Below are 13,424 nucleotides of genomic sequence, written 5' to 3'. Positions count from 1 at the left end.
CAGTGATGGTGCAGACCTAAATCAGCATGTTGTTTGTGCAACAGTATCTTCTAAATTAAAGAGGAATATGCAAAGCAAGAATATGTTAGCTACATGAAGTAGCTCAGAGAAAACATTCAAAGTAGCCAAAGATTATAGGGTCCCCTAGGAAACACCTATCAACACTTTAGTTTCTACCCTGTCACAATAACTCCTCCCTGGCATTTTGATTCGTTGTCATGTCAAACACTGAATGCCCACTATTATATTCTAACTATATAATTAGAATAGACATTCTATTTCCATGATTCCAACACTTAACCCAAGTGTTTTGCTCTAAATCGCAAGTCAAATTGCAACATTTGGTTAAACATAAGGCCCAGATTGCTTGCCCATATTGTGCAGCCCTACGTGGCAGTGTGGAAATGATCTCAAATGCAGAAATTAATGAAAATTATGACTTTTTTGGGGTTGAAGTTGAATTGAACAGTATAAAACAATCAGAATGGAGAAAGACCCATTGAAATCCATTAGAATGTATGTGTTGCCACCCTAGGGTCACGCACTACTCATAAAGCAAATTTAGAACTTTTATTATTAAAAAACATAAAATACCGTCATACTGTACATTTTTTGGAAAATACTGTGATATATTTTGGCCATATTGCCCAGCCCTAATAGCATGTATAAGGAAACAACTGAAGAATTAACAGATTTATCATATTCTAGAAAGAAGATTAGCAAACTAGATGGTCATTGTTTGACAATAATTTTCATTTTGTTCTTGAATGATTCCATATGAAATCAGGACAAAGAAAAACCATGATATCGGAGATTTTCCCGAAATGTAATCCATATTAGGGTCCTTTGGACGAAGGATTGTTGACATATACACTAAGTGTACAAAACATTAAGGATACCTGCTCTTTCCATGACAAGGTGAATCCAAGAGAAAGCTATGATCCCTTATTGATGTCACTTGTTAAATCCACTTCAATCAGTGTAGATGAAGGGGAGGAGACAGGTTAAAGAAGGATTTATAAAGCCTTGATACAATTGAGACATTAATTGTGTATGTGTGCCATTCAGAGGGTGAACGGCCAAGACAAAATATTGAAATGCCTTTGAACGGGGTATGGTAGTAGGTGCCAGATGCACCGGTTTGTGTCCAGAACTGCAACGCTGCTGGATTTTTCATGCTCAACAGTTTCCCGTGTGTATCAAGAAGTGTCCACCACCCAAAGGATATTCAGCCAACTTGACACAACTGTTGGAAGCATTGTAGTCAACATGGGCCAGCATCCCATTAATGTGTATATAGTCTTTAGCACTAAACAACTCTATCAAAACATGTCTCAAGAGAGCTACAGCAAAATATTTTAGTACTTCCAATAACACTAATATTTTAGCACTTTCAAGCCCAAATATTTGACATTTTTGTTATAGATGTTTCTATAAGCCAAAATATGAATTTATCTGTTGTGTGGATTTAGAGCATCCAGACCTGGTCTAAGGGATGGCTTACTCTGGAGATTCCATCAATATTTTTGTAATTACAAGACTGCTCTGAAACAGAGAACTTGGTCTCAGCATGACTCTGTTTTAAAATAAAGGTTCAATTAAAAACAGCTGCACTGTTTTAAATAGACCACCATGCCAGTAAAAAACTATAATCTTTAACCAGGGTTGGTCAGCATACAACTTTGTCTGAAAGTCACAGATTCTGAGCATTTCACTGTGGAGTCTAAACAGTACTACTAACATCTCTAATTGTATTACACAGCATTGAGTATGTTTACATGCAGACTAATAATTAGTTGTTAAACTGATTTGTAGCAGTAGGCCCAGTATTGAAATAGTCATGTGGGCACCTTACCTTGCTTATCTTAATTGGCATAATGTCAAAATCGAAGTAAGCATAAGCCGATTAAAACATGTAGTTTTCTAAGCAATCTTTCAAATTATTAGGACATGTAAACAGCTTAATTGGCATTCCAGCTGTGTATTTGATCTACACATATGCCAGCACCGTTAGCAAAGTCTCCCTTTTATGAGTGAAGTGAGTTCGGAAAAACTGAAAGCATGCATCTTAGAAATAGTTTTCACATACAAACCTTATATGTCCCAACTAAGAATGAAAAAGGTTTTGCAAAAATAACATGGTCACTGTGGTAGAATTTTTATTTTGTTTGCGGATTTTCTGCATTTACCAAAAGTCCCATCAGGTAGCCTGATTTTTATTATATGAATTATATTAATCTGACTATCCACAATAATCATATTATTATGTGTTTGCTCATTGTTTTTTTGAAGAGTTCATGAGTAAAAGGACTACCAACTTTACCCATTTCATGTAAAAAATGTAAAACTGCTATTGGGTAAACTATAGCTACTTGAATATAACGTTGAATCTCCCTTTCTCTTAAAATAAATGTTTTAAGATGATTAGACGTTTATTTATTTTTTCACAGTTATTGTCCATGGATGCCGGTTACACTATAATATGACAATTGTGCCAGCGCTAGATAACACCCAGTCCCCAGTCAGTCCCCAGGATAACACATCCTGTTCAATATGGGTTCATTAGTTATTCATAAGGACCAGGGAAAAACACTAGAAAATATTAGACTCTAGGGTCCCTTTGAGAGAATAGTGGAGTGAACTTGTAACAATAGGTCTTAAATGTTAACAATAATGCAATAACGTCAGACTTACGTAGGACAAATCTTTTAACAATAACTTGTACAATGGAAACCGGAAATATACTATAAGCTACAACTGGTAAATATTATTCAACTGCATAATCAAAACTACTGAGCCTATTTTCTGATCTTAAAGCAGTCTGTTATCCTTGTTCAACTTCAAAACACATACTATGATTGGTCTTTCCCAAAAAAACAACAACCATAAACCATCCCCTCTGGACAGGATATTGACAAACTCAAAGGCGTTAGTATTAGGCTATACAGTATAAGGCTAATCTATGGTGTGAATTCTCTGCCTCGCATAAATAAGCACTAATTCTGCTAACCAGTTAATCATATACCCTGTGAAGCCATGGGGTGGAGAAGCAGAGGGGTAGGAAATGGGGAATAGGTGATATCATTATCCAAACTAGAGTAATCTCCACCACTTTCATATTTCTACCCTTTAAACAAAATAATAAAGGCTAAGTGTGGGCAGTCAACTAATTTAGTTATGTGGTATATGCCTAACTCAATATCAGCACTCTTTAGTAGCAGTACCAGAGTGCCGAAGGCTCAGGTTACATGGGCTATAGACAGGCGAAAGTAAAAATCTTTATCTATATCTCTTAAAATAACATGGTCGCTGTGGTAGAACGTTTATTTCGATTTCCCCATCAAGTAGCCTATTTCAGATGTGTCCGTGTAAACAGGATTATTAGGTCAATTGCTGTTCTTGCAACAGATATAAACATTTAAATCAAACTATCAAATTAATCTGACTATTCACAATAATTGCATTATTGTGTGCATGTAACTACTCATTCTAACGAAATATGCGCTATGTAAACAACATGGACCTTTACCATCAATCATAATACAATAACAAAATGTGCCTTATGCTTAATTCACATTATATCTGAGCAGTCCGTTGCATGGCGCCGGATGTCATTAATTTCAAGGGGGACCGTCGCAACGGAGTCGTATCGCAATGTTGCAGTTGAAGGCTCTGTTGAGAAACGGATGCCGCATACATATAATTTTTTATAAACTTTGAGTCGTCTTTAGTGCAGCTAGAGTCCGTCAAAAGAACAGGAATTACCAAACCTCAGAACAAGATGACAATGTGGTTTTCGGTGATGGCTTTATCGAATAAGTAGCAATGTGTAAACAATTACCCATTCCTATAAGTGAACACTATATTAATAGTAATGTTAAATAATACACTTTGGCTGTTAAGCAAATTACAGTGCATTCGGAAAGTATTCAGACCCCTTGATTTTTTCCACATTTTGATATGTTATAGCCTTATTCTAAAATGCTTATGAAAAAAAGAATCATCAATCTACACACAATATCCCATAATGACAAAGCAAAAATAGGTTTTTAGAAATGTTACACATTTCATAAAAATTTACTGAAATATCACATTTACATAAGTATTCAGACCCTTTACTCAGTACTTTCTTGATGCACCTTTGGCAGCGATTACAGCCTTGAGTCTTTTTGGATATGACGCTCCAAGCTTGGTACACCTGTATTTGTGGAGTTTCTCCCAGTCCTCTCCACAGATCCTCTCAAGCTCTCAGGTTGGATGGAGAGAGTCTCTGCACAGCTATATTCAGGTCTCTCCAGAGATGTTGGATCGGGTTCAAGTCCGGGCTCTGGCTGGGCCACTCAAGGACATTCAGAGACTTGTCCCGAAGCCACTCCTGCATTGACTTGGCTGTGTGCTTAGGGTCGTTGTCCTGTTGGAAGGTGAACATTCGCCCCCAGTTTGAGGTCCTGAACTCTCTGGTGCAGGTTTTCATTAGGGATCTCTCTGTACTTGGCTCCGTTCATCTTTCCCTCAATCCTGACTAGTCTCCCAGTCCCTGCCTCTGAAAAACATCCCCACATCATGATGCTGCCAACACCATGCTTCACCATAGAGATGATGCCAGGTTTCCTCCAGATGTGAGGCTTGTCATTCAGGCCAAATAGTTCAATCTTGGTTTCATCAGACCAGAGAATCATGTTTCTCATGGTCTGAGAGTCCTTTAGGTGCCTTCTGGCAAACTCCAAGCGGGCTGTCATGTGCCTTTTACTGAGGAGTGGCATCGATCTGGCCACTCTACCATAAAGGCCTGGTTGGTGGAGTCCTGCAGAGATGGTTGTCCATCTGGAAGGTTCTCCCATCTCCACAGAGGAACTCTGGAGCTCTCTCAGAGTGACCATCGGGTTCTTGATCATTACCCTGACCAAGGCTGGTGGTTCCAAACTTCTTCCATTTAAGAATGATGGAGGCCACTGTGTTCTTGGGGACCTTCAATGCTGCATTTTTGTGGTACTCTTCCCCAGATCTGTGCCTCGACACAATCCTGTCATGGAGCTCCACAGACAATTCCTTCGACCTCATGGCTTGGTTTTTTGTTCTGACATGCACTGTCAACTGTGGGACCTTATATAGACAGATGTGTGCCTTTCCAAATCATGTCCAATCAATTCAATTTACCACAGGTGGACTCAAATCAAGTTGTAGAAACATCTCAAGGATGATCAATGGAAACAGCATGCACCTGAGCACAATTTTGAGTCTCATAGCAAAGGGTCTGAATACTTATGTAAATAAGCTTACTTTATTTTTTATTTGTAATAAGTTTGCAAAACTTTCTACAAAACTGTTTTCGCTTTGCCATTATGGAGTTGTCAGGGGCGTCATAAAAGACAGACCGAGGCGCAGCGGGTATCGTGCTCATTTTCTTTTATTTATTTTAAGAGAACACTTAAACAAAAATAAACTAACGCCAAACAACAGTTCCGTAAGGACAAGGACTATATGAAAAACAACCACTCACAAAACCCAAAGGAAAACAGGCTGACTAAGTATGGCTTCCAATCAGAGACAACGAAAGACACCTGCCTCTGATTGGAAACCACACTAGGCCAAACCTGGAAAACAAAACATAGAAAATGTTTTGGAACAAAAAAACCCTAGAACAAAAAAACCCAAACACACAAAACAAACACCCCCTGCCACGCCCTGACCATACTACAATGACAAAAGACCCCTTACTGGTCAGGACGTGACAGGGGTATTGTGTCTGTAGGTTGTTTATTTAATCCATTTTAGAATAAGCCTGAAACGTAACAAAATATGGAAAAAGTGAAATGGCCTGAATACTTTCCGAATGCACTGTATATTATATGACTGTTGTCTGACGTTTTACTTTTTGGTAATGTTAATGGCGTTTGTTTTTAATGATAATTATTAGGTGGCGGTCACTAGCTACAGGATCTTCAACACAGCTTATAGCTTTTAGCTACCTTGCCGCTCTGTAGGCTAGTGTGACTTGGCAGAAAGTTAGAGAAAGAAGTTGAGGAAAAAGTAACTAAGTGAAGCATGTTTTAGAAATCACTTCAAACAATGTTTCTCCTATCTTAAATGAAAAGGTTTCATTTTGCAATCTCCCAAAACAAATGTGATCACTGACGAGAGACTAGGCTCTCCTCCATCATGTTCTGCATTGTGAAGCTCAGTCCCGTGTGGCTCAGTTGGTAGATCATGGCACTTGCAATGCTAGGGTTATGGGTTCGATTCCCACGGGGGACCAGTACAAACAATAACGAAAATGTATGCACACACAGTAGTGTGTTGCTCTGGATAAGAGTGTCTGCTAAATGACTAAAATGTCAATCTTATGCTCTCCGTAGCGGAACAAGATTGCGTGAAGATGACGTACGGTGTAATGAAATAAGTCACAATGTGTACATGGCTTGTCCCTAGTGATGTCCATCCGACAGCCTTGGTTCTATAGTGGATGTCGATGGGTGTTTTTTAGGGCAGCTGTATTCTTGTGGATCCGGGCTGCGTTCAGTACAAAAAAACAGTATGCAACGTTCAATTAAAACGGAAATAGTGCTGTTCTGAACGACCAGTTGAAAAATGGGGAGGGGTTGGGTTGTGGGTTGGGGAACAACTGTCAGAATGGGCTTTGCCTTTAAATACATCACTCATTGCTTCAAGCCGCACCCCGCCACAAGAAAGGGAAAGGGGTACCTAGTCAGTTGCACAACGGAATGCATTCAATCGAAATGTGCCTTCCGCATTTAACCCAACCCCTCTAAATCAGAGAGATGCGGGGAGCTGCCTTAATCGACGTCATCAGTGCCCAGGAGCAGTTGTTGTTGGGGGTTGACTGCCTTGCTCAAGGGCAGAAAGGCAGACTGTTCCACCTTGCCGGCTCGGGGATTCGAACTAGTGTACCTTTCGGTTAATGGCCCAACAACCTAGGCCTACCGAAACCCGATTATGACAATACTTTTTGGGGGGTTCAAGGTAATTGTCAATAATTGTCGTTACACTATTATAAGATAGTCTACAATATAAGATATACATTTAAAAAAATAACATTCCCTCTAGACAGGATATCGACAAACTCAAGGCGTTAGTCATAGGCTATACAGTATAAGGCTAATCTATGGTGTGAATTCTCTGCCTCACATAATAAATAGGCACTCATACAGTTAACCAGGTATTCATATGGCCTGTGAAGCCATTTCACAACTAATTTTCTCCTATTTTCTTTTTGAGAAGAGGGGTAGGAGATGCGGGAATAGGTGATATAATTATCCAAACTTGAGAAATCCCCACCACTTTTCATATTTCTTGCCTTTAAACAAAAGAATAAAGCCTAGACAATGTGTGGGCATAAAACTCATTGAGATATGTGGTGTTTGCCTAACTAAATATTAACACTTCAGTAGCAGTGCAAGCTAGTGCAGGAGGCTCAGGTTACATGGGCTATAGACAGGCGAAAGTTAAAATGTTTATCTATATCGCTTACCGGCAACAATGTGTAGGCTAATTTACAGTAAACCTCAAATACAGTCACAGATAATGTTACGAAATTTGTCCTATGTAAACAACATTGACCGTTACCATCAGTACAATAACAAAATATTCCTTACCCTTGATGTTCGTCCGCCTATAGGTTCTGGGTTTTTTTTTTACTGTAGCGGCAGCGATTAAGTCATTGTGACCCAGTGCTGCGTTCAGTAGGCTACGAAAAATCGGGGTGCAACGTTCAATTTAACGGAAACGGTGCTGTCCTGAATGACCAGTTAGAAAAACGGGGAGGGGTTGGGGAACGCTTTCGGAATGGCTGCTTCCCTTTAAATACGTCACTAATTGCCTCAAGCCACACCCCGCCACACCCATCAAACCGAGCAAATGTTGGCCTGTCGAAAGTCTGTTCAAGAACGTTGAAGATCGTTTTTGGGAAACGTGTCTTTCATTATAAACAGCCACGCAATATAGCAAACGTTTAATCTAACTGAACGCACCGGTGGTGTGTCCTCTGCTTTTTGTGAGCTAGCTAGTTCAATGCTAATGGGAGTTGATTGTGGGGTAGATTGTTGTATTATCTGGAAGACCATCTCAGATTTGTTCCAGAAAAGGAAGGACTAGCCTTGATTGGTTCCAGTCAGTAGGATCAAAGCTTTGGCAATGAAGGAAGTGATGTCAATAGTAAAGGTTGTGCACAGACCTTTTGGGGGGCATGTTCTCTAACAAAAAAAGGTCACTCTTTGAGATATTATTATTTTAAATTAAGAGAGGAAAGCTGCATGAGTTAAGTATTTAGCAAAAACTATTTTGAACTGCATTAAATGCTGCACTTATTATTAACAATGACCCAACCCAATTCCAGTCAAAATAAAATATTGTAAAAAAAATCTGTAGCCGTCCGTGTATTGAAATCATGAAAAGTAGGGACCCTAAACTGAGATCTTGGGAGGGTGTTTGAATGTAAACCCAATGTAAGTGGGATTACACACAGAATGTGTTTTAAAACAGAAATGCAGTACTCTGACCAAAAGTGTTTTTAAGAAAGCTTTGTGAATGCCCTTTTTGGAGTTTCATTGCATGAAAACACAAAAACGGTGTTTCTCATACAATCAAAATACAAATGGTTTATAGCCTAAATGTTGATTGATGATGAGGGTCTATGGAGAATATTTTTTTGTAGAATACCACCTTTAATTATTTATGCTTTATTTTGACAGATCAGAAACAGGAGAGGCAGTAAGATGGTACATTTCATAAACATTTTACCCACTCAACCACACAGCCACACTGTAAGAAATTATTCTGGGGTGAATTGAAACTGACACCCCAAAAAATAAAACATACACTGAGTGTACAAAACATTAAGAACACCTTCCTAATATTAAGTTGCACCTCCTTTAGCCCTCAGAACAGCCACAATTCTTCGGTGCATGGACTCTATAATTTGTCGAAAGCGTTCCACAGGGATGCTGGCCCATTTCGACTCCAATTCTTCCCACAGTTGTGTCAAGTTAACTGATGTCCTTTGGGTGGTAGACCATTCTTGATACACAGGGGAAACTGTTGTGAAAACCCAGCAAAGTTGCAGTTCTTGACACACTCAAACCGGTGCGCCTGGTACCTACTACCATACCCCACACTTCAAACTTTTGTCTTGCCCATTCACCCTCTGAATGGCACACATACACAATCCATGTCTAAATTGTCTCAAAGCTTAAAAATCCTTCTTTAACCACAGAGTTTCCCAGTCCAGTGAGGTCGGGACAGACAGCTGGTTTTATGACATTTCTTTTGGATATATGGGATCATCAGATCATGATATTTTGTTCTTTCATTCTGAGGCTTGGTTATTATCGAGGCCGGGAGATTTTGGAAAAATATTTTTTCAGATATTGTGAGAACCTATTATCATTTGCAATGGATGTTGAAAAAATAAACGTTGTTGACTTACTGTGTGAGGTGAAGAAACTGAAAAGCTTAGCTTATTAGTGGTGAGTTAAGACAAACAGAAATCAGACATCCCCAAATGGGCACTTTCCTGCATTTGCACATAGCAGGCCAAGTAGGCCTATTTCTATGCATGCTCAGGTGTGTGCTTCCACAGCGTTATCAGGACAGAGAAACCAGACATATGTCCGTTGCTCACAAGGAGCACTCCAAACAAAAGACCATGCAAAAATTGACAAAACTCGTAAATGATGGTTATGAAATAAACCAAAACTTGATTCTCACAAGTGTAGCAGATTGTGAACTCTGTAATTAATACGCGCATTAACAGAAATTAATGTAACCAAATGATGGGGATTAACAATACATTTACTAGGCCTACTGGTGACAATAATGGGGAAGTGATAAAAATAAACAAAGGGCAAACAATTCACACAATGAAAAAATGAATGCACAAGAATTGACGGGAGACAGTTTAGCGCATTCTGAAGCTCTGAGAGCATGCATTCTGGACTGGAGAGAGACACCATATCTTAGCCACACGTCTCCCCTTCTTCTTGTCTCAACATTTTAAATTATACTCAAGACACACAGAGCCGGCTCTGGGCATAAGAATGGAAAAAAACAATGTATATATATTTTTAAGATCTCAGTTGGGGTCGCAACTTACTGTTGAGAGTTAGAATAGTAGAATACACAAGGTGTTAGTTCAAAATTGGGTTGTGCATCATACATTTTTCCCTTGTCATGTCAGTCACTGACAGTCACTCAATTAGCTATGTCAGCTAACAATTTTTAGATTGGTAAAGTAGTCTAGCCAGCTATCTAAACTTGTAGTAATCATGGCCTGATACCTACCGGTCACGCAGGACATGTGCCCAGGGGCCCTGATCTCCAGGGAGCCCTCATTGATTTTGTTAGTCACTCTCACTCAGACATCATTAACATGGTGTCAGCTAAGGCAGAATGTGTAGAATTGCAGTAAATTTGCTTTATAACTGAAAAAATGTCTCTCCACTGCATGGCAAAACGAGTGTAATTGCAGTAAATTAGCTGTAAAACTTCAAAAAGTTTCTCTGTGCCCCATTGCAAAATGAGTAGAATTTCATGAAATTTGTCATAAAATTGCAGAAATGTATCTCCGCCCCATGGCAAAATGTAAATGTATCTCTCCTCCGTCAAGAGGGGGAGGCCACAAAAACGTTTTACCCACACGTTGTAGGTGGGGGGGCCCAACCAAATCTCGAAAAGGCCTAGAGGCCCACGCATAATGCTGGCCCTGACTACAAGAACTAGATCCCTGATAACACATTATCTTCACACATAGACAGCTGCAACTCAATAATCAGCTAGGCCTATTGCCAAGCACGTTGCCCAAATTGCGGGCTTCCAAAATAGGCATAGGCCTACACACTTGTGATTTGAAACAATCTACAGCATTTATTTAATTTGAAGCTAATGATCCTCTGTGGCTAAGTCATGCTCTCCGGTGATGTATTTTGATTCATTTTATTTAGACAGGAGTACAAATATAATTTTAGCAAAACATCAACTTACTTTAGGTGAAGCCAGCATCCCAACAGTGCACTCACCAACTTCACTTTCCAATTCGCAATACGCTGAAATCAGAGATCTGTATATTTACATGTTTATAATATAGCAGACACTCTTATCCAGAGCGACTTACAGTAGTGAGTGCATACATTTTCATAAATACATGTTTTCTTACTAGTCCCCCGTGGGAATCGAACCCACAAGCCTGCCGTTGCAAGCGCCATGCTCTAACAACTGAGCCGAGAGGCTCATGTCTCCGCCCTAACAATGGGAGTCGTTGGCCCAAAGGTGGAAAGGCAGGCGACAAGCTTAGGTCTGCATGTCTAGGTCAAATAAATGATCAATATTTCACAATTTTATTTGGATGGGCAAGGAGGTACGGTAGTGCGGGCCAGGCCCCATAAGGCCCACGCATAATGCTGGCCCTGACTACAAGAACTAGATCCCTGTACAAGGGGTCCCTAATGTAAACCGAATCTCTTTCCTCCATTGGAAATGCATGCTGTCCTACTTTAGCTTGCTCAGGTTGGTAAAGTGGGACAAAAAAAAGACAATTACAAAATTGAAACATAATATTGGCAACTTTTTATGTTTTTTGATGCACCAGTACATAGTATACACATTTACATCAGAATGTGCCACTGTGATAATTTATGACAGTTTTATAACCTTAACATCAAAACAGAAAAAAAAGCTATGTCACTGATCTTACAGTATGCTTCGCAGGGATGCTTCCTGTTTGAATCTTGCTCTGCCCCCCTCTATGATGTCACAACAATGAAGTGAGTTGATTTTGATCATGTGGTTTTCTGTAAGGGCTTAGTAACAAGTTTAGATCTTTTCTTGTTGGACCAAGAAATAAACATGTCAGGATTAAGCTGTTTCGGTTTATATGATGTCCCACTCTTTCTGAATTGAACCTATCTGAAATGTGAAAATGATAAATCAAATTGCCAGACAGCCTAATGTTCTGACAAAGATGAGTCCGTAGTAGATTGCTAAACTGTATTTTATATGGATGATGAACTTAGGCCTACTCTGTTTTTGGCAGGCAAACTGGAGGAAATAAAACAAGTTATTTCTGGTCACTAATCTCGATATGTGCACCCGTCTTTGCGTGCCAATGCTGATGACCGGTCATTGGTCAACAATCAAGACAAGCATCTTTTTGGTTCTGGAGCATAGATGTGCATTTACTGCTGATTTGCACGCAGGGGGTTCAGAACAACAGCAAAAAAAGTATACAACATTTTTTTTGAGGGGGGGATTATACCACCACTAAAAAGGACACTTTGGAGACTGGAAAGGCTAAGGGGCATGTGCTCTGCACAGGTAGAGCCCCATCTGTGCACGTGCCCAGGCCGGGCCCACCCATTAGGGTCAGATTGATGAGGGCGGCATTTAGTAGTGTTTTCTTTTTCTTTTTTTAGAAATTGTTATAATTCTTCCACTTTGACATTCCACTGTGAGTATTTTGTGTAGATCGTTGACACAAAAAATGACAATTAAATACAACAACACATAAAACCAGTCACTTGGGTCAAATGTTTCGGGTAGCCTTCCACAAGCTTCTCACAATAAGTTGGGTGAATTTTGGCCCATCCCTCCTGACAGAGCTGGTGTAACTGAGTCAGGTTTGTAGGCCTCCTTGCTCGCACAAGCTTTTTCAGTTCTGCCCACAAATCTTCTATAGGATTGAGGTCAGGGCTTTGACTGAATAAGACACACCTCCAACAACACATAAAACCAGTCACTACAACCAGTCACTACACACAGGCACTACAAAGAACAGGCGTCCTTCCTAACTCAGATGCCAAAAAGGAAGGAAATGGCTCAGGGATTTCACCATGACACCAATGGTGACTTTTGAACAGTTTCAGAGTTTAATGGCTGTAATAGGAGAAAACTGAGGATAGATCAACAACACTGTAGTTACTCAACAATACTAACTGACAGAGTGAAAAGAAGGAAGCCTGTACAGAATAAACATATTCCAAAACATGCAGCCTGTTTGCAATAAGGCACTAAAATGTGGCAAAGAAATTAACTTTATGTCCTGAATACAAAGCATTACGTTTGAGGCAAATACAACACATCACTGAGAACCACTCTTCAAACTCTCAAGAATGCTGGTGGCTGCATCATGTTACGGGTATGCTTATCATCGACAAGGTCTAGGGAGTTTTTTAGGATGAAAAGAAATGGAATAGAGCTAAGCATAGGCAAAATCCTAGACGAAAACCTGATTCCGTTTGCTTTCCAACAGACACTGGGAGACAAATTCACCTTTCAGCAGGACAATAACCTAAAACACAAGGCCAAATATACACTGGAGTTGCTTACCAAGACAACATTGAAGTTCCTGAGTGGGCTGGTTACAGTTTTGACTCGAATCAGCTCAAAAATGACTGTCTAGCAATGATCAACAACCA

General features: G+C 39.7%; 1 protein-coding gene across 2 annotated transcripts in view; it reads right to left on the bottom strand.

Moving 5' to 3' along the window:
- Positions 1-7,892, bottom strand: part of LOC106560306 (volume-regulated anion channel subunit LRRC8C) — a 47,519-nt gene extending 39,627 nt beyond the window's left edge. The window contains exon 1 of one of the 2 annotated variants that reach the window (XM_014123066.3): positions 7,614-7,892. The gene's annotated coding sequence lies outside the window, so the exon portion shown is untranslated. The remainder of the gene's footprint in view (positions 1-7,613) is intronic. The other variant, XM_014123070.3, reaches the window with a different exon arrangement.
- Positions 7,893-13,424: the final 5,532 nt, after the last annotated feature.

The sequence above is a fragment of the Salmo salar genome, chromosome 10 (assembly GCF_965601325.2).
Source record: "Salmo salar chromosome 10, fSalSal1, whole genome shotgun sequence".
NCBI classification, from domain to species: Eukaryota; Metazoa; Chordata; class Actinopteri; order Salmoniformes; family Salmonidae; genus Salmo; species Salmo salar.
This window is presented reverse-complemented; position numbering and strand designations above follow the sequence as displayed.